Below are 20,000 nucleotides of genomic sequence, written 5' to 3' on the forward strand. Positions count from 1 at the left end.
GTATTGGGAGGGAATTAATTTAATTTGGATTTTATTATGCCAATACCAACAACCTTACGAAATCCGTTATAATATTAAAAAAAAGCACTTCTTTTGCAGCATGACAAAAGCATCTCTCTCTCTCTCTCTCTCTCTCATATTTACTCTCGCCATCTGTAATTTCAGATGTAACACCCATTTGAAAATTCGTATACTCTCTTGATATTATTTTTCTTCACCATATCCTTCAAGATGTCTTTCCATTTTATTATTGCTCTCGAATACCTTGATAATATGCATGTTGTGGTTTATAAAGGAATGATATATATATATTATAAAGGAATGATATATTTAGAGTATACATCGAAAATTTATAAAAACATTGATATTAACGGTTCAAAGGGAATGTGGACTCGTCCAGCTTCTCCTTGAAGTTATTAATATTAGTGATTTTATACATTTTCGATTTTTATTGTAAATGTTTGATATATGTATACTCACCAATAATATTTTGACTATATATAATTAATATATATATATATAATATATATATATATATATATATATATATATAACTATATATACATTTACACAAATATATATCATAAACATACATATATACTATATATATATACATATATATATATATATATATATATATATATATATATATATATATATACGTATATTTATTGTTTTCTGCTTTTTTATAGAGAAACATTTCTAACCATAAACGTAATAAACATACTGATCAGTTACTTGCAAATAAGTGTATCCACTTCCATTTTCTTCTTAATTTTAATATTATAATTTCGCGAATATCGGAACAGACGCATCGCTCTCATTAGCGAGCAACAAATATGTTGTGAATCGCATTTTCTGATTATTGCTCTTGCAACTCATTTTTCTGCTTGCTGACTGCTGCAATTGCAGCCGCTTTTGCGTAGAGTAATTTGCCTTAATTGCTCTCTCTCTCTCTCTCTCTCTCTCTCTCTCTCTCTCTCTCTCTCTCTCTCTCTCTCTTTATATTATCCTCATTATGTCTTTCCTCCTTCTCTCTATCTACTCATTTATTACCTTTTTATTTTTCAAAATTTTTTCATTTCAAAATAGTTTTTCAATCAAAAAAAATCTCTAACTCTCTCTCCTCTCGTCTCTCTCGCTCTCTCCTAAAACTCTCTCATCTCTCTCTCAATCAAATCTCATCCTCTTTTATATAAGCTTTTTTTTCCATTACTTCTCTCCTTCACGTTCATTTTAGCCGTTACGAACATTTTTTTCTTATATCAATTTATACTTCTGCATTCATTGTGTTGTTTTGGTCTTACATATTGATCATTTGATTATGATTGCATACAGTGTTCAGATTGAGATGAACTTGTAGATATTCGCGTCATTAAACCCACTGTTGTTCGGAATGACATCAGAGGACATTCAGGGCATTCAAAAACTAACTTGTATATATGAGTGACTTCAGCATCAAACCATCACTTTGGGTACTGCATGATTTTGTTCAGTCTTATTTTTTTTATTTCATTATTGTTATTTTTTTTTAAGGTGAATAATGAAAAACAAATCACGATTGATTGTAAAGAATAAGCGCAATGATTAAATGGCGGGGGAATTAATGATTTTATGTTGTTCACCGTGCACGAGGGGGTTTTTGCTAGAGAAATATATGATCACTGGTGGCAATTTATGTTCCGTCCCCCTCCGTTAGTTATGATTGTAATTTGAAGAGAATTCATACATCGTTTAAGTTCAGATTAAAAGAAAGAAAGAAGGAAAAAAGGAAAGGTGAGTGTTCTTGATCTCTCCTCTCCTTTTCCCATCATGGACATTTTGTTTTTGGTGTCCTCTTCTCGTCCGAATTTTCTTGCAGTGGTTATGTACGTTTATACCTTTTATATTGATCTTTCTGTTCTTCACACAGACAGCATTTGCATTTATTGTGCAATATTGATCTAACGCTTAAATCATTACTGCATTATTTGTGGTTTTATATGTGTTTTTATTACTACTATCCCCGCTTCTTTAGTATATATTTGTTTGTAAAGCAATAAAGTACACTGGACTCCCACCGTAAGTCTAATGGATTGAAATTGCTCTAATTACATACACACAAAAATTACACTTACTCCCTGGATGAAGATTCCTTCGAAGAGAGAGAGAGAGAGAGAGAGAGAGAGAGAGAGAGAGAGAGAGAGAGAGAGAGAGAGAGAGAGACATATTCAGGTAAAATCATGTTCTTGATACTACTATAATAAATAAAAACCAGGGAAAACACAGAATAGTGCACTTAATGAATGAAGTTCATATAGTAGAGAGAGAGAAAATAGCCATATTCAGCTAAAATAATGTTCTGGATTCTTGATACTACTTTAATTAATAAAAACCAGGAAAAACAGTACATATGAGAGAGAGAGAGAGAGAGAGAGAGAGAGAGAGAGAGAGATTCAGGTAAACTCATGATCTTAATTGTACTTGAATAAGAAAAAAACATGAAATAGACAGAATGAATTCTGTTTCGGTGTCGTGTCCAGTGTGAGCCTTTGTTAAAGAAAAAAAAAGCAACAACAACTCGGAATCAATAAGACAGCGTCCAGGGTTGGTTGTTTTAATTAGTTTTGAGCAGGGGGAAGGGGTTTAAACTTTATTATACTGGAGGTAATGTCGCAGGCCATCTCCAGGACTATTACTTTGTCTGGGTTTGTCCACCACCTCAAATGACTGAATAATAAAAAGAGAAGGAACAGCTTTCTTATGCTTTTGCGAACATATGTACGACAAGTTATACATATATATATTTTTTCATTATTCATAATTTTATGACACGTATTAAAAATGACTAAACAAGATAAGCAGATTTCGTATGCATTCATATAGATATATGCGCAAGTGTGTGTAAGATTTTAAAACAAGTTATTTTTTTATTATTCATAATTTTATGACACATTCAATGTAAATAAATAAAAATAACATTTTGAATGCATTCGTGAATGTTAATATGCGAGCGTGTTTATAATTTTAAAATAATTATATTTTTAATTTTTTACTCATAACTTTAAAACACGTCTCCAGAATGAATAAATAAAAACCTCTGCTACTTATAACAATTTATTTTTATTTTTTTTACTTTTACGTTACTCATAAGTTTATGACAAACACACTATTCAGGTATTTACTTGAAAGCATGATTTTTTTTTTTCTCCCATATTTTAAGATTTCTTCATCCTTCCATTGCATGACGATATTTAAGAATTATGCGTTTGTTTATTTATTTGCCCGTACGTCAATAATCCACCTTCGCTTATATTGATGCTAATGAAGTAATCCCTTCCATGCATTTATTACTCATCTGTCAGCGCTGGTACGAGGTTTTAAATTCTATTTTGCGTGTTTTTTTATGTATATTGTTAATTCACATTGAATTCGTTTAAGAGTGTTTGAAGTTCTGTTTTGTATTTTATATTATTTTTTAACATTGAATTCGTTTATAAGTTTTGCGGTTATTTTTCCTTTTTTTTTTAGATCGTAATTCTTACTGTTTCGTATGAAATGTCTGTCAAGTAGATCCTTTGTGTTTATAATATGACCTGTATCATTTACTGCAGGTGTTGGTGCCTTTGTGTGAATATACAAACTACATGCATAAACCTCACTGAGAATGGATTTTGCTTAGCTACTATCAACTATTACTAATTTTGTAACAAAATCTCCTTCGGTATGGATTTTCTATAGCCTGTGTTGACTTACATTTGTCGTTAATCTCACTGAGAAAAGGTTTTACTTAGTTGTTAATGTTATTACTAATTTGGTGACAGAATAATATATAATAATATATATATTTATATATATATATATATATATATATATATATATATATCTTTAATTTTCGTACAAAAATTTACAAAGATTTATTTTTCGTGTCTGCGTCGTTGGTCATTGAAGCAAAGATGAAAGTCTGTTAAGCGAACGTCGACTTGATGGATTTTGCAAGTGCGAGATAATAATAATTGTTGGTTTAAGGGAGCTTAGGTCATTGTTTGCTTTAGAGGATCAGCCGACGAAGGAAAGACGCGCATGCGTCGACAGTGTGTTTGTTGATTTAAGCGTCGTAATGAAAGGGTAGTACTGTTGTTGCAGCGATGATGTTCAGTGGCTTCTGTATCTACGATTACACTCTGTTTACGCGAGTGATCTCTGTCCAAACAGCGAGGACATGCATTCAGGGCTCAACGCTAATGTTAACCCCCTTGTTTTTCAAGCAAGGCGGCTTTGCCATCATCTCCCACAAGTATAGTCTCGCCTATGATGAATGGGTATGGGGCATTCTCCTCTCCTCGCCGCCTCATTCTCCTTCGGCATGCCGTTCCTCTCAAGGTGTCCGCAAACCTCCCTTGTTTTCATTTTAAGTGCGCCTCAAATTTCGTGTCTGTTACTTTACGGCAGATGTTTTTCCCCGCCGGATTTATCACCTGCCGAGGATGCGCTGACAATGCCTCTATGTCATTCCCTGCGTCTGCGCGCGAGCGAGAAATAATTATGCTTACGTTCGTGTTTGATAACCGAAGGGGAAAAGAAATTCTTCGCAGCTTATACTTATTTATGCGCAAAGTTGTTGTTGTTGATTTGTAGGCTGCGAGTGAGCGATGGTGCTCAGCCGTTTCTTCTTGTTTACTAAATAGGCTTCGTTTTGACCCGGGCTGCAACGAGTTATGCTTATAATAAGCGATGAAAGGATGAGAATGCAAATAAGTTCTTGTGTGACGATCTCATGACAGCCCTCTCTCTCTCTCTCTCTCTCTCCTCTCTCTCTCTCTCTCTCTCTCTCTCCCAAAAAAAAAATATATATATGTATATACATATATATATATATATATATATATAGTATTATATATATATAATTTGTTTATTTATTTATAATTTTATGTATGAATATTTCTATAATATATTTAGCTATATCTATAATATAGTAGTATATATATATATATATATATATATATATAATATATATATATATATATATATATATATAGCTATCATAAGTGAGGTTAGTTCTTCTGAGTGTTCAGTGCCGGAGCTGGCTTTAAAATGGCAGACAGAAGGACACAGCCGATCCAGACTTGCAAAGTAATTGATATTCGACCGTCCTTAATGACTTATACCACCTGACTGATGATGGTCCCGCCGTAACTCGTCTGTCCTGGAATATAATATACTCTTATGGCTTCTTCTTCTTCTTCTTATTCTTCTTCTTCTTGTTCTCCCTCTTCTTCTTCTCCTTCCCTCACTGTGCCTGAATACCAAATGGCCCTCAATAACCCCAGTGAATAATGCAACGGCTGTTCTTTTTAACGAGCTGCGAGGCTATTAGGGGCTTGAATAAAAGACCCCAGGTAAATGGCAGAAAAATCTATGGCGAAAGAGCGTCGGGGCGCCGTTGCCATAATGATAATGTGTCTCTCTCTCTCTCTCTTCCTTGTTACAGGAGAGGTGTATATGTGTGTATGTTAGTTTGTGCGTGCGCGCTCTTGTAACCGCCCCAGCCCGCCAGCCAGCTAAGCCAGCCAGCCAACCCGCCCACCCCGCCCGCCCTCCGCCCACTCTCCCGGCCGGCACTGTAAGGTAAGTACGAATGGCAATTCGTCTTCCTTCCTTTCTCTCTCTCTCTCTCTCTCTCTCTCTCTCTCTCTCTCTGATTCTTGATGTCACTAAGATGGGCTCTCTCTCCCCCCCTGTCTCATTCTTGATATGTCACAGAGCTGGGGTCTCCTCTCTCTCTCTCTCTCTCTCTCTCAATGTCAATTGCATTTTGACCTCCAAAAGTTTCTCATGATTATTGTGCATGAATCTTTTTAAGGTTAGAAGCATTTTAGTGATGCTTATGACAACGAGATGCTTTCAATGCTAAATTATTCAAACTGTACTCAAGAGCCTCTGTAGATTGTCGTCTATTCAATAGACGCATTTCTATGATTTACTACGGTCAGTCCCAGACAAAATAAAATGCACACCCATTAACCCCATGTAGCGACCACTCCTCAGGCTGCATAATTAGGACTCTTGTATCTCATGCTGGTTTGTTTAGTCGTCCCATATACGCGGGTCCACAATGTCCTGGGGGACCGCACACGGACCGGATTCTCCGCATGAGTGGGACTATAGACAGGTTCTATAAATACCAGCTAAAGTTTATTTGTTTACATCAACAGTCTTTCACGGGTGCGTTTATTGCTCGGTTGGAAGTGCGTGAACGACTAGTCATCCTGTTTATTTATTTCCTGTTTTGCCTTCATCTTCGTTGCGGTCATCATTTACATTTCTCGGTCTTAAAACATACCCGCATACATTTGCATAGTTATGCATGGCAGTTAACCCCACCCCCTCCCTTATTGTTATTTACGCATGTGAACATGCGTATGCCTTCCGTAGTGGAATACTAACAACCTTGCTTATTTCACACACACACACACACACACACACACACACACACACACACATATATATATATATATGGGGATACAATCCACATTGATGTTAAATCCTTCTGTAGTTTAAGAATAGTATATATTTCTTGTACAGGAACATTTAGCTTTTGACCATCAGCCGTGGTCGAAAGCTGCAAGTTCCTGTACAAGAAATATATATTCTAACTACAGAAGGATTTTACATCATTGTGGATTACATCCCCATATATATATATATTATATATATATATATATATAATATATATATATATATATATATATATGTATTATATATATATATATATATATATATATACGTGCAACTATGTAAATAATTCCCATTTTATTATGGTCGAAGGTATCGAGTATTTGTAAGTCATTTTCAACTTTTGTAATTAAGTAGCCCAAGGGGACTAAGGAGAAGGACAACAGAAGTCTAGACATTCTTCGTAACTGGTAAATGTTAGTGATTTAGTGAATGAAAGACTAAAACATTCACAAATGCGAGAAAATGAATGATTTTGCAGATTAAAGAGGTTAAGGGAAGGAAAATAGTTTGGGTTGATGGAGACAGATTACAGTTATATTTTTTATTTTTCTTATTTATATACTTAGGAATGAGCGCCTTGTAAAGAGATGGGAAAGTATCTTTAAAGGGAAAGAAAGGCGACCTTTCCCCTTCGGGATGAATTGTAATTTGATGCGGTGTGAAATGATATTAATTACTGAACTGCAACATAATCTCGCTGAGAAATCAGTTCTATGAGAAAGTGGTTCATATTTTATACCTATCTTGTTTGCCAATATAGCTTCTTGATAAAGTAGTTGTTTATAAACAAAAATATTTTAACTTAATTTTTTCACTTTTGTAGCCTTGGCTTAGTTCTTAGACACTTGCTGGCGACTGCATATTGTAGTTCTAGTAGCTTCTTAATGCTCTTTGATGCACAACAATTGAACACAAAAGTGAAGAGTAGACTAGAAACATTTCAGAAGTAAGTTTCAGTTTGAAGTGACAAGGTAGAAATAAGTTCTTCTTCTTTGCGGAGAATTCAGAGTTTTATATAGAAAAGGTACTTCAATATAAGATATTAGCTGAGATTGATATGAAAGCAAATTACTAATGTATGATTGAAGTATAGCTCTTTATTCGACTAGCCATCGTTCGTTTTTATTGGTATTTCAGAAATTATTATTATTATTATTATTATTATTATTATTATTATTATTATTATTATTATTATTTGTATTATTATTATTATTGTTGTTGTTGTTGTTACTCGAAGTAGTAGTATTAATCATGAATGGATAAACAAATCCTCAGTATGTAACTATACAAATATATTAAAAATGAATGCTGAAAGCTATACTGTGCGAAAAGGTGTGATAGTACAGATTTTCGAAAGTTAATCATTATTATTATTATTATTATTATTATTATTATTATTATTATTATTATTATTATTATTATTATTACACAGTCGAAGAGGGATAGCAGAAATAGAACGAAGGTAAGCGAAAGGAATAACATGACGGGGATATGAATAAAACAGTTCATTGCCCTGGAATAGTAAGTGGCACAGTTACACATAGATAAAGGTCTAAGTGAATGAGGTAAGAGATATGGCCTGTGCTTAAGTGGTTCAGCGGTTTTATGATGTGGATTTAATTCGAGGTATTCAGGGCAAAGTCGATTTTGTAATGCTGTACTTATTAGCTCTCTCTCTCTCTCTCTCTCTCTCTCTCTCTCTCTCTCTCTCTCTCTCTCTCTCTATTTTGCGTTGTGTACTCATGCACAGTCTCTCTCTTAATTTTGTATTGTGTACTTATTACAGTCCTCTCCTCCTCTCCCGCCTCTCTCGTCATCTCTCTCGCTCGTCTCTCTCTCCCTCTCTCTCTCTCTCTCTCTCTCTCTCTCTCTCTCTCTCTCTTTCTCTCATTTATCATAAAAACATGGATTATGGTTTATGTGTGCAAGACAAAGCCGATTTTGTTATGTTGTGCTTACTAGCAGTCTCTCTCTCTCTCTCTCTCTCTCTCTCTCTCTCTCTCTCTCTCTCTCTCTCTCATTCAGTGGGAATAATATTCACACCGAAGACAAACGCCCAAATTTATCACATTCCTCCAAATTACCATCTGATGATGACAGACGAGAAACAGAAAATCTCAAACGAAGAAAAGTTCCTTTTAACAAGAGCCATCTGCGATGTGCCCTGTCGTGTCAAAGTGATTGATGACTAAGGAATAAGCATAGTGTTGGCGGAACATTGCCATTGTATGGTGCCATTGTACGGTAGGGGCGTCGCACCGTTCATGCTGTTTATTTTTACTGCTCTACTAAATCAAGCGGTGCCTTGCTTTGCATTCTCGGGCCATTCATATTTCAGGTTTTTAGTCAAGAGGTGTTATAGTTCATTCAGACATATTGAAGTTTTTTTTATATACATTTCAGTGTATTTTTTAGCTAGGCACAAAGTTGAAGTTCTTGTTTTTTTAATTAAACACATTTTTTAAAATTTACATATTGAATTTCGTATTTTTTGAAATAAAAATTTCAAATTTTTTCCTGGGTACATGTTAAAGTTCCTGTTTTTTAATAACACAACTAAATTATTTTTCTATGTAAGTGTTGAAGTTTTGGTTATTTTGAGTTACACTTTGATTCATTTTTCTGTTCGTTTCTTACTTTTTTCCTTTTTTTCCTTTTTTCCTTTTTTTTTTTGCAGTCTTGTCTGCATCCTCATTCCTTCTAATTTCGCCATTTATTTACTCTCTTCTCCTTCCTTATTTTTTTTATTCATAGGCTGTTGATACTTGTTTAATACATTAAGAAACATATTGAAGTTCTCGTTATTTTTTTTTAAATTATACACTTTAATCTTTCATATTCGTTTGCTGTTATTTCTTGTTTTTCCAATCTTATCTGCATCCTCAGCCCTTCCCATTTATTTACTCTCTCATCCTTCCGTCTTTCCATTCCTATCCCCTCCCATCTCCCCATCCTCTTCCTCCTCCTCCTCCACCTCCCCCCTCATAACTGCGCCCGGCAATAAGGTTGAGGGAAGCAGACTTACACAGCTTCTCAGGTTCTCCTTAGCGCCCCAGAAGCGATTCGGAGACCTGAATTACCACCGCTCAAACAATTACTTCGCGCATCTCGACTTAATGCTACCTAATAATCGATGGTCCTTAATGAGAATTCAACTCCAAATGGTTAGACTCCCATCGCTGCGGCGATGAACAAGTCAATAGCTATATTTAGGAGTCGCTTTCGGAAGCGTTTTATGCCCCCCCTTCAAGCTCACCCCCTCCCCCCTCCCCCCGCTTTTCGGCGTTATATTCAGTTCGCGCTGACTGATTTACGCCGGCCGGGTTGGAAAGTTGCAAGAGCCTGCTCTCTCTCTCTCTCTCTCTCTCTCTCTCTCTCTCTCTCTCTCTCTCTCTTAATGACAGATGCTACGGCGGGGAAATAAACAGGAGAAGGAGGCTTCAGCCGACATCTTTACGATGTTCTGAAATGCTTTCAAGTGCGCTCGCAAATTTTGAAATGTTCCGTTTAGAATAAAACTCCTGTTTTGAAACAATCACGCCCGGCCGTTAAATCTATCCAAAAACCCATTAAAAATGGCGATTTAAACCAGAGCCCCCACCAGGCCTTCTGCTCACCTAGCCCTTATAGCCCCCCCCCCCCTTCCTTCCTCCCTCCCTCCCTCCCCCTCCACAACGCTACCGGGGCGTACCAATTCCACCAAGAAGCCTCCATCCCACTATAGTCAATTGCCTAGTATCTTGTATTCCTTCTTTCTTTTTTACCTTCTCTCTCTCATAACCTGGGTCCTTTTTTTTAGTCGTGTGGGTGTGTAGAGAGTTTTAGGTATATATATGGTATAATTAATCAATTAATTAATAAAAATATAATAACTGCCGTACGCGCACCTGACAGTATATTAGGAAAATAGGTATAGTATTTCCTCCAGATGCAGGCTCGTGAAACCAGAAACCTCACGTAGGAAGGGGTCATATGATCGGAAGGTCGCAGGTGGACCTCGATACTGTAAAAGTAGCTTAACTGAATTACAAGAAGTTCCGTTCTTGATGTTGGGAGAGAAGTGAAAGTTGAAAGACAGTTTTAAATGTATGAAAAATTACGAATGACTTTTCATCGATGGTGAGAGCATTTTGAATTCGGGGATTAGAGGAAAACAATAGAAAACATCGATTTAAGAAGTAAGAAAATTGGTGATTTGTTTATTAGTAAACTTAAGAAAAAAAATGCTGCTCTAAGTCGAATCAGTTTTTTTTTCTTTTAATATGTTAATAATATTTAGTAATACAAACAGCAAAAACTCACCTGTCATTACCCTAATGAAAGGGCATTTTCCCTCAAAAATCTAACTTTGAAAAAACAGTCGCATATCGAAAACATTGCGACCACCTCAGCAATTGCATTTGCAACAAAACTTACATCTTAATAATGTTTATGAATTTGACTGGATAAAAATAAACGCCCTTTCTATCAGTTTTTTTTTAAACTAATTGCTAATGTCAGGAGAAGAGTAATGTAAGTTACAGAATAGTAAGAAAGAACTTAGTTATTAGTCTTGTAGGAAAATCATTATTTAATGCAAACATTTCTTAAAATTTGGTATAAAATCGGTCCATTACATTAACCAAGGGCACAGGTCATTTATATTGATGTCAAGAGGAACTATGAAGGTCTAATGGTAAATAAAGATGACAGAATAATATTGATATCAGTAGAAATAAATAAAAAAAAGTAATCTTTATGGTGAAGCCTAATAACTCATAACAGAAGATGGTGGGTGCTACGGGTGCCAACGAACTGTCAGACCTTCGAGTGAAAATATATGTACTGCATCTAATAAGTACAGACAAACGGTGTACACAAACTGTGTAAATATTACCACAGTCAGTTTTTATTATCATCATATATTTAGTCGTACACAATCTTGTGTTTGTGTGTGTGTGTTTTTTTTTTCTTTTTTTTACATAAAATTCCCGGCGCTTCAAATCTTTCCCATATAGGACCCCCTCTTGATTCTCTTCACTGACCCCTCCTGTTTACTTCCCATAGTCTTCCATCTCCTTTTTCCCTCCTTCAGTTTTTCCCTACGCCTCTTCTCTTTCATCTCCTCCCCCCCCCCTCCCCTCCCCCCGCCCCCCGCCCCACCTTCCACTCCCCTTCCTTCCTAATGCGTCACAGTATTCTCGGGTTAAGAAGCTACCGACGGAGCGCCAAAGCTGTAGTGGTTTATTTATGGGGGAGTCTTAACTAACCGTCGTTGTGTAGCCGAGGTGCCCCACCTTCATAATCCTCGGCTGAGACTCGGGATGAACGCGAGAACCTGATACTTCCTTCGGCGGGATTTGTGGATATTAGAACATGTAAATCGCTGCCGCCCCTCCTACTTTACTCCTGCTGCTGCTGCTGCTTCTGCTACTGCTACTGCTGCTACTACTTCTACTACTACTTCTACTTCTACGACAAAGACGACGCCCACCCCTACGTTAATGGCCTCCCCCCCCCCTCTCTCTCTTTTTCGTTCTGCCACTTTTCCAGGAAAAAGAGAGAGAGAGAGAGAGAGAGAGAGAGAGAGAGAGGAAAAAAGTGGAGCGTGATGTGATGGTGGTGGAGGAGGAGGGATGTCGAAGAAGCTGGGATAATGGGAGGAAGGGCTCAGGAGGAGGGGGATGAGGAGTAGGAGGAGGAGGAGGAAGAGGCGGAGGTGGAGGAGGTGATGGATGGATTGGAATAAATTGAAATAGTGTAATATTGACTTGTGGTCTCGTAGTTCGAAAGTAATTACGGTTATCAGTAAAAACAGGAACAGATGTAGTTCTGTGCAATAAGTCCGGGAGGGGGAGGGGAGAAGGGGGAGATCGAAACACCACGAAACAGCACGTTTAATGATAATGACAGATGCGACTACTGCCCAGGCCCGTTGCTGGCGCTGGAGGGTTTAGAACCCAACGATCTCGGCTCACCGAGTCACTCGCCAATGCCCGGGGCGTTTGTTGTCGATTTAATTTACAATTGGCTCCTCTGCCATTTTCTTTTCATTTTTCAATTTTTTAAGGGCCCCGAATGACTTAAGGGCTACAGCGTCCGGCATTTGGGCAATTTCGCATGAATCGAGTCGCATTTTCATCCCTTCTGTCTCCTAAAATCCCCCAAGGATTATTGCTGACACGGATTTCTTCACGGAAGGATTAGTAATGACAAGGATTTCTATCTAGGGGGATTATTGACTGACGCGGACCTGGGTATTTTGAATTTACTGTCTCGTTCCGATTGAAAAATGTGAATCACCTTGATAGAGAGAGACCAAGGAGAAATTACATACAACCTAACTTGCGAAACTATTAATTGAGCAACTTCAAGATGACTGCCCTAATAACACCCGGCAGGAACTATGGCTAGAAAAATAGGGAAGGAAGGAGAAAATGGAGGGAGAAATATTGTAATAATTGTAATAATCGTCTGAGGAGGAGCAGCTAAGAGGGACTATAGAGTTCTTGGTGCTGGTGATGATGGTGCTGCTGTTAGCTAGCTAGCTTTCACGCAACTGCTGCTGGTGCTGGTGCTCCTGGTATAACAAAAATCATGGCCCTGATCAGGGACATTATATGTCCGCATCGATCAAGCCCCCCCGCCATCCGTAGTGGCAATATCTGGGCTCCAATAAGAGGGAAGGTTGTAGGCTTAGCTGTAGAATTATCTGAGAGAGAGAGAGAGAGAGAGAGAGAGAGAGAGAGAGAGAAGGGATGGGGTTGGGTAAAGGGGGAGTGTAGAAGGCAGGAGGGGGTAGACGGGATGGAGGACTGTGCGAGCGATGTCATATGAAGCATATTGAATGGATGGTATTCGCGGCTGTTCGCTGATGTTCTTAAGCTCCGATATTCCTCCTCCCCCCCCCCCCCCCCCCCCCCCCCATCCCCCCCCCCCCCCCCCTCTCTCCGAATTTCTGTGCTTCAAAAAATTATTTATTTATTTTTTTTTTAGTAATTTTATTCATCTTTGCATTATCTCCCCTTCCTTTTATCGTAGACGGGAATACATTATCTCTCCTTCCTTTTATCCGAGACGGGAAAACGTCGAATCGTTCAGATCATTTCTGTTGACCTCTGGTCTCCTGCTGATTGGGAAAATTCGTTCCAGATGGGACGAGGAGATCCATTTTCAATCGTCGTGAATTGTTGTTGTAGAATTACATATACTCTTATTTCGTGAGCATTGCGAAAAACTATAATTGTGCAAGGTGCAATTTAATGGGCCATCGGCGCCATCATGGCTGTGTGCATTTATCGTCGGCGACGCCGCCATTAAATCGAATTATGCGATAAATGGCCTAGGCGGCGAGTTAGACTGTGAGGAAATATGTGTGTGTGTGTGTGTGTGTGTGTGTGTGTGCGTGTGTGTGTGTGTGTGTGTGTGTGTGTGTGTGTGTGTGACTTCTTCACTGCTCGCTGCTAGTCAATATAAGAAGTCTAGGCAAGGCCGGTGAACGTGATGGAAAGTTCCTGTGAAGCACCCGATGGAGCACCGAAATCTTTCCTGCCGTCCCTTGATGTCTCTTGATGTCCCTTGATGTCACATGATGCTTAATGAAGTCCCTTGATGTCTTATGGTGTCCCCTGGTGTCATATGATGTCCTGTGATGTCTGATTTCCCTTGGCGTCACATGATGTTTTATGAAGTGCCTTGATGTCTTATGGTGTCCACTGGTGTCATATGATGTCCTGTGATGTCACGTGATGTCCCATCATGTCAAGTAATCCCCAGGTATCACATGATGTTCCCTGATGTCTCATGATGTTTTATGAAGTCCCTTGATGTCTTATGGAGTTCAATGATGTCCTGTGGTGTCCCTTGATGTTCCTTGATGTCACGTGATGTCCCATCATGTCCAGTAATCCCCTGGTATCACACGATGTCCCCTTATGTCTCCTGATGTCACATGATATTTATGAACTCCCTTGGTGGCTTATCAAATCCCCTGATGTCATATGATGTCCTGTGATGTCCCTTAATGTTCCGTGAAGTCTCCTGATGTCCACTGTAGTCTCTTATGATGTCCCCCGATGTCCCAAAAAAATGTGACACAGTACCCCACTTCACCCACCTACTCCATGCGTCCTTTTTTTAATTTGGAGACGTCGATCTGTCTGTTGCGTCTCCTACCCCATCCCACACCTCACTCCCCCTCCCTCCTCCCCCTCCCCCTCCCGCTATTCCCCTCACCTCCTTTCCTTCATCCTTAGCCTTTTGAGGAGGATGACAAATCAAGAAATATGCTTGATGGCGAACAAAGAAATAACCCCAAACAATATTGCAGCGAACGGCAGCCATTTTGAACCCATTGCAAAATATCACGGCCATAAATTACCTGCGGGATTGCAATTATGGAGACTATTGCTAGAAGGAAAGGGAAAACGCCATTTTGGTAACAGGGTTGGCAGAGAGAGAGAGAGAGAGAGAGAGAGAGAGAGGTCCCTGAGGTGAGTGTATAGGTTTAAGTGCGATTCTTGAAAAGGGAGAAATTGTTGCATTCAGGGGGAGGGGGTTTTGGTGCCTTAATCTTCCGATGGCGGAATAACCGTTTGTTATAGGGATAATTCCCCCTTTAATTGTCGAATTGAAGGGGGTGCTTCCAAAGAACGAATTTGAAAGTTTGTGCGAGAGGCTTTTTAAAACCTTTTGCGACTTAACTTATTTTACTATATATATGTATATATATATAGTATATTATATATATATATATATATATATATATATATATATATATACATACATATATCATATATATATATATACATGTACATAAACTTCCGAGAGAGTAACGAATAGATTTTTGGACTGGTGCTTGTGCAAGCAGACGGTTTCATACATGACTCTCTCTCTCTCTCTCTCTCTCTCTCCTCTCTCTCTCTCTCTCTCTCTCTCTCTCTCTATATATAATATATATATATATATATATATATATATATATATATATATATATATATATATATATGTGTGTGTGTGTGTGTGTGTGTGTGTGTTCAAGTCGCGCAAACATCACCAGCATCGTCATCATCATCATCATCATCATCCGTTGGCTTCCTTATATCCCTCTTCATCATCGGCATTGTTTTCCTTCCCTAGTTATTCTCTCCTTTATCTCACTCTCACCCGTTCCCCTTTTACTGTCTATAAGCCCATTCCTCAGTGCCTATGTTAACCTGCTTATCTCAGGAATGTCTCTTGCCATCGATATTTTGATTATTGTTGTCTGTGGCCCCAAGAAGAAGAAGAAGAAGAAGAAGAAGGAAGAGGAGGAGGAGGAGAGGAGGAGGAGGAGGGAGTCAGCTGTGCTCCCACTAGCCTTAATAAGATTTTTGAGACAGTGAAATCCCATGTTCAGACGTATGCACGAATACCCTTATAAACTCCCAACTAACATGTGACTCATTATCGTACCTCTCTCTCTCTCTCTCTCTCTCATTTCAGTTCTTGTCCATAGTTTTTGGATTTACAAGGACAAGTGTCCTTGGCCATTGTGTCAGTTACGGAAACACAGACACACACACAGACACACACATACACACACACACACATATATATATATGTGTGTGTGTGTGTGTCTGTGAGTGAGAGAGAGAGAGAGAGAGAGAGAGAGAGAGAGAGAGAGAAGCAAGGTTCACATATTAAAAATAGTGCTTGGGTTTACGAAATTCCCAATCATCTGACTTACATTTCGAATTCCAAGTAGCGTTAGATAGAAGTGTTATCTTTCTAGCACGTGTAAACATAAAATTTCAAATTCATCTGACATTTGGTATGTCGTGGAATTATCTGTCTTGTTAGTTCTATTTTTCCTTAATTCGTAAATGATCCCTAGATTCCTTTAACAAGCAAATACATCATTATCTATTGAGATGTCTGATGAAGTCGGTATTTGCAGTTGGTGGAAAAGGAACTGTCATCGCTCTCGGTTCTCGAAAACCGACAGGCGCGTGACATTGAAACCTCGTTACCCTTGAAATGAACTAAATATAGACAGAATGAATTATGGCCGATCGTTTTTGCCCTCGAGTTCGCTTACTGAATGTCCACATTGATTGGCTTATGTTTGCTCTGCTGTTGATTGATTTGGTTAATATTCACTATCATATTTACTCGCGCGCACTTACACATGTTTCTGCAGATGTTTTGTGTACATTAGGGTTCTTACATGTACCTGCGCTCAGACAGTTACACATACAATGTATTTGCAGGTGTATTATTGTATATGTGATGGTTTTCAATATACCTACGATTAGACATCTACACATGAAATATATTGCAGGCGTGTTATTTGTATACATTAGATTTTTTTTACATGTACCTACATGCAGACAGTTACACATGCAATGTATTTGCAGATGTAATTTTTGTGTACGTTACGGTTTTCAATATACCCACATGTAGACATCTACACATGCAATATATAGCAGATATTTTATTTGTATACGTTCGAATTTTTTTTTTGCTTTTTGGCAAAGATACCTACATGCAGACAGTTACACATGCAGTGTATTTGCAGATGTATTTTTCGTGTATTTTATGGTTTTTACATATACCTACATGCAAAGAGTAACACATGTCTGCTCAAATGTAACACCCCGACTGGGGCAGCAAGGAGACTAGGCATTGCAAGGACAAGAAGCCCAGTTATAAGGCCCGAGCGTTGGAGGGGGGACCACGGCAAGCAACTCATTAGAATTATAGCCTCTTAAATCCGTTTTTGTTGTTGAGAGTCAACAACGCGTCCATCGCCAGCGTCGGATTGTGAGGTTTAATTTAGCTGAGAGCGTCCGATCAATGGGTTTAATTTGGCTAGAAGCATCGGAGCTTTGAGGTTTATAGTGTTTTCGCCATCCCGCCGACGAGGGTTTATATAAACCGAGAGGTCTCCTTCGTTGTCGTCTTCTTCGTCGTCTTCGTCGATGGGGCACAAGAAGAGGACCGTCTGTACCATAAGGATTCTCGCCTTTCCTTCGTAACTTCTCTCTCTCTCTCTCTCTCTCTCTCTCTCTCTCTCCTCTCTCTCTCCTCTTCTCTGCCCACTCGGACGGAAACAGAAAGGGGGAATGGGATGGTGTGACCTATTGATGAAGTGGGAGGGATGAAGAAGGGATATATTAATCCTCGACACCTTTCCTTTTTCTCTTCCGAATGCCCCGTTGTGGCTTCTTCTTCTTCTCCCTCTCTTTCGTCATAAGGGAATATGTGGAACAGGAGGCGATGCCTATGGGCCGGGAATAAGCGGAAGAGGAGGAGGAGCAGACGATGCCTATGGATGGTCTTTAGCGCTGCTGGATGGGAGGGAATTGGCGGTGTGCGTACACTTGGTTAGAGCTTTTTAGGGGTTGGGGGGGAAAAAGGGAAGGAGGGAGGGGGTGGGGGGGGGGGTTGGGGGATGTTAGTAGGAAAGTGGGAGGAGATTAAGAGATTGAAGTTTATCGCATCTGCTGTATTCGGAGACGCTGCTGTACCCTAAGTGCTGCAAGCTTTGGAATGGCTGGTGGCGGAGGACAGGAAACCTCTTTCGGATGGTTTACGTAATATGGATTTGTGTGGTCGGGAACAACAATGGTAATTGTAATGAAGGTCGGACGAGGGTGGTAAAGAAGAGAGGGGTATATACTGATGCAGGAGGGGGGCTGGGGTGTGGGGGTTTGAGCCCGATAAAGGACACCAATGAAAGCAGAAAACCTAATGGAACTTATGGAATCTCCAGGGAATAACTTGGTTAGGCCAATGATAGATGAGCGTTGCATAGTCTCTCTCTTTTTTTACTTGACTGTAGGGCTCAGGAACGTAGCCAATACAAGATTTTTAAGTATCACATTTTTAAGTAACACATACAGATTTGCATTGGCGTGGAGATTAGGAAAAATAGGAATTCAATTTGATGACATATAGTAGATAAAACCGTGTATATATATATATATATATATATATATAATATATATATATATATATATTATATATATATATATATATATATATATATATTCATACGTACATACATACAACCTTTGTGGAGGGGGGGAGAGGAGTTATTTGGTAATGGGAGCCGGGAGGTGTTTCAGGATTAGGAAGATCACCTCGCACCGATTTCGGGGGGCCATTCTCAATACAGATAGGTGTGCCAGAAAGTAAAAACTCGGCTCAGTGAATGCCAGCAAAACATGAACAAAGTTGTCATATGTAGAAGCTTAAAAATTTTTTTTTTTTTTTTTTGTGGTTTTACTTGAAATCGGATTGAAATCGTTGGAAAATATTTGCATTAGTTTGTAAAGTCAATTTTAAGCCTGGTTTAAAAAAAAAATATTCGGTGACTGCGGAAATGTGTGGAGAGAGAGAGAGAGAGAGAGAGAGAGAGAGAGAGAGAGAGAGAGATTCGTAAATACTCTTTAGGATTAACGACATAATCCTTGGGGAAGACTTCTGCAAGACCACAGCGAAATCTAAAAACCATTTCGGTTCACGTACAGGAAAAACCGAATCCTGCAATAACGACGGGATCCTCCTATGTCCTAGGATAGAGAGAGAGAGAGAAAGAGAGGGAGAGAGACTCCGGTTCTTCGTATTGCGCAAAAATATAAGCAATTCGAAGTAAATTATACCTTTTCGCCAACTTTATGTCGCTGGCAGGAAAGAGGTGGAGAATGAAAAAGGACGCCGGTTGCCTAGTGGGATAATTCTAATCCTTTCCTTGGTTTGCTTATTGTGTTCAGGGAATCATTTATGCAAATTCAGACGAAGACTGTTTGGTTCGACTGCCATAAACAAATTAATTAGAATGTTTTCGCTATTTGTAACTGATATGAAGTAAAACGAATCGCTTCAGCATGTCTTTAGTTGACTGATTTTTGGGTTCTTGTATTCAGGGAAGCGTCTACGCAAAATGAAATATATACAGATAAACTGTTTGGTTAAACTGTAGGAAATAAATTAATTCGAATATTTTCGTAATTGGTAGCAAATATGACGTAAGATTGATATCTTCAACCTGTCTCTAGTTGAGCTAGGCCCAGCAAAGTATTCGTGGCATCTTGAATTTCAGTCATAACTTTTATATATTGGAAAATTTCATATATTTTCTTAACTTTTGCCTTAAACTGGAGAAACGCGGATTAATCTCCTCTCCCGCACTGTGATAATGGGGTGCAATTTTCCTTGAACGAGGACAATTAATTAGGTTTAATTTGTCTAGAAGCTTGGGAATCAGACTAAATAATTGTCAATTATAAACACATAATTATATGTTAACGTTATTTATTTCTCTCTCCGAAATGAAGTAAAAAGTAAGCGCGCATTCGTGCGCTCGGTATGGAAATGCACACATGCGTGTATTATTAAATTACGTGTTACGCACGTGCCAACGAAAGATAAGCCAGAGTATTCTCGAAACACTTGTAATACGAATTTTAGAAGCATAAGGCATAGCCGTCTTAGTGTTACAACCGAACACACTTGTGTGTGTGTGTGTGTGTATGTGT

At 38.6% G+C, this 20,000-nt stretch overlaps 1 protein-coding gene across 2 annotated transcripts in view; it reads left to right on the forward strand.

Moving 5' to 3' along the window:
- The window catches only part of LOC135222961 (homeotic protein ultrabithorax-like), a 1,489,261-nt gene that overhangs the window by 287,284 nt on the left and 1,181,977 nt on the right, over nt 1-20,000 (forward strand). For both annotated transcript variants that reach the window (XM_064261439.1, XM_064261433.1), the window contains one exon: nt 5,471-5,607. The gene's annotated coding sequence lies outside the window, so the exon portion shown is untranslated. The remainder of the gene's footprint in view (nt 1-5,470; nt 5,608-20,000) is intronic.

The sequence above is a fragment of the Macrobrachium nipponense genome, chromosome 8 (genome assembly GCF_015104395.2).
Source record: "Macrobrachium nipponense isolate FS-2020 chromosome 8, ASM1510439v2, whole genome shotgun sequence".
Lineage (NCBI taxonomy): Eukaryota > Metazoa > Arthropoda > Malacostraca > Decapoda > Palaemonidae > Macrobrachium > Macrobrachium nipponense.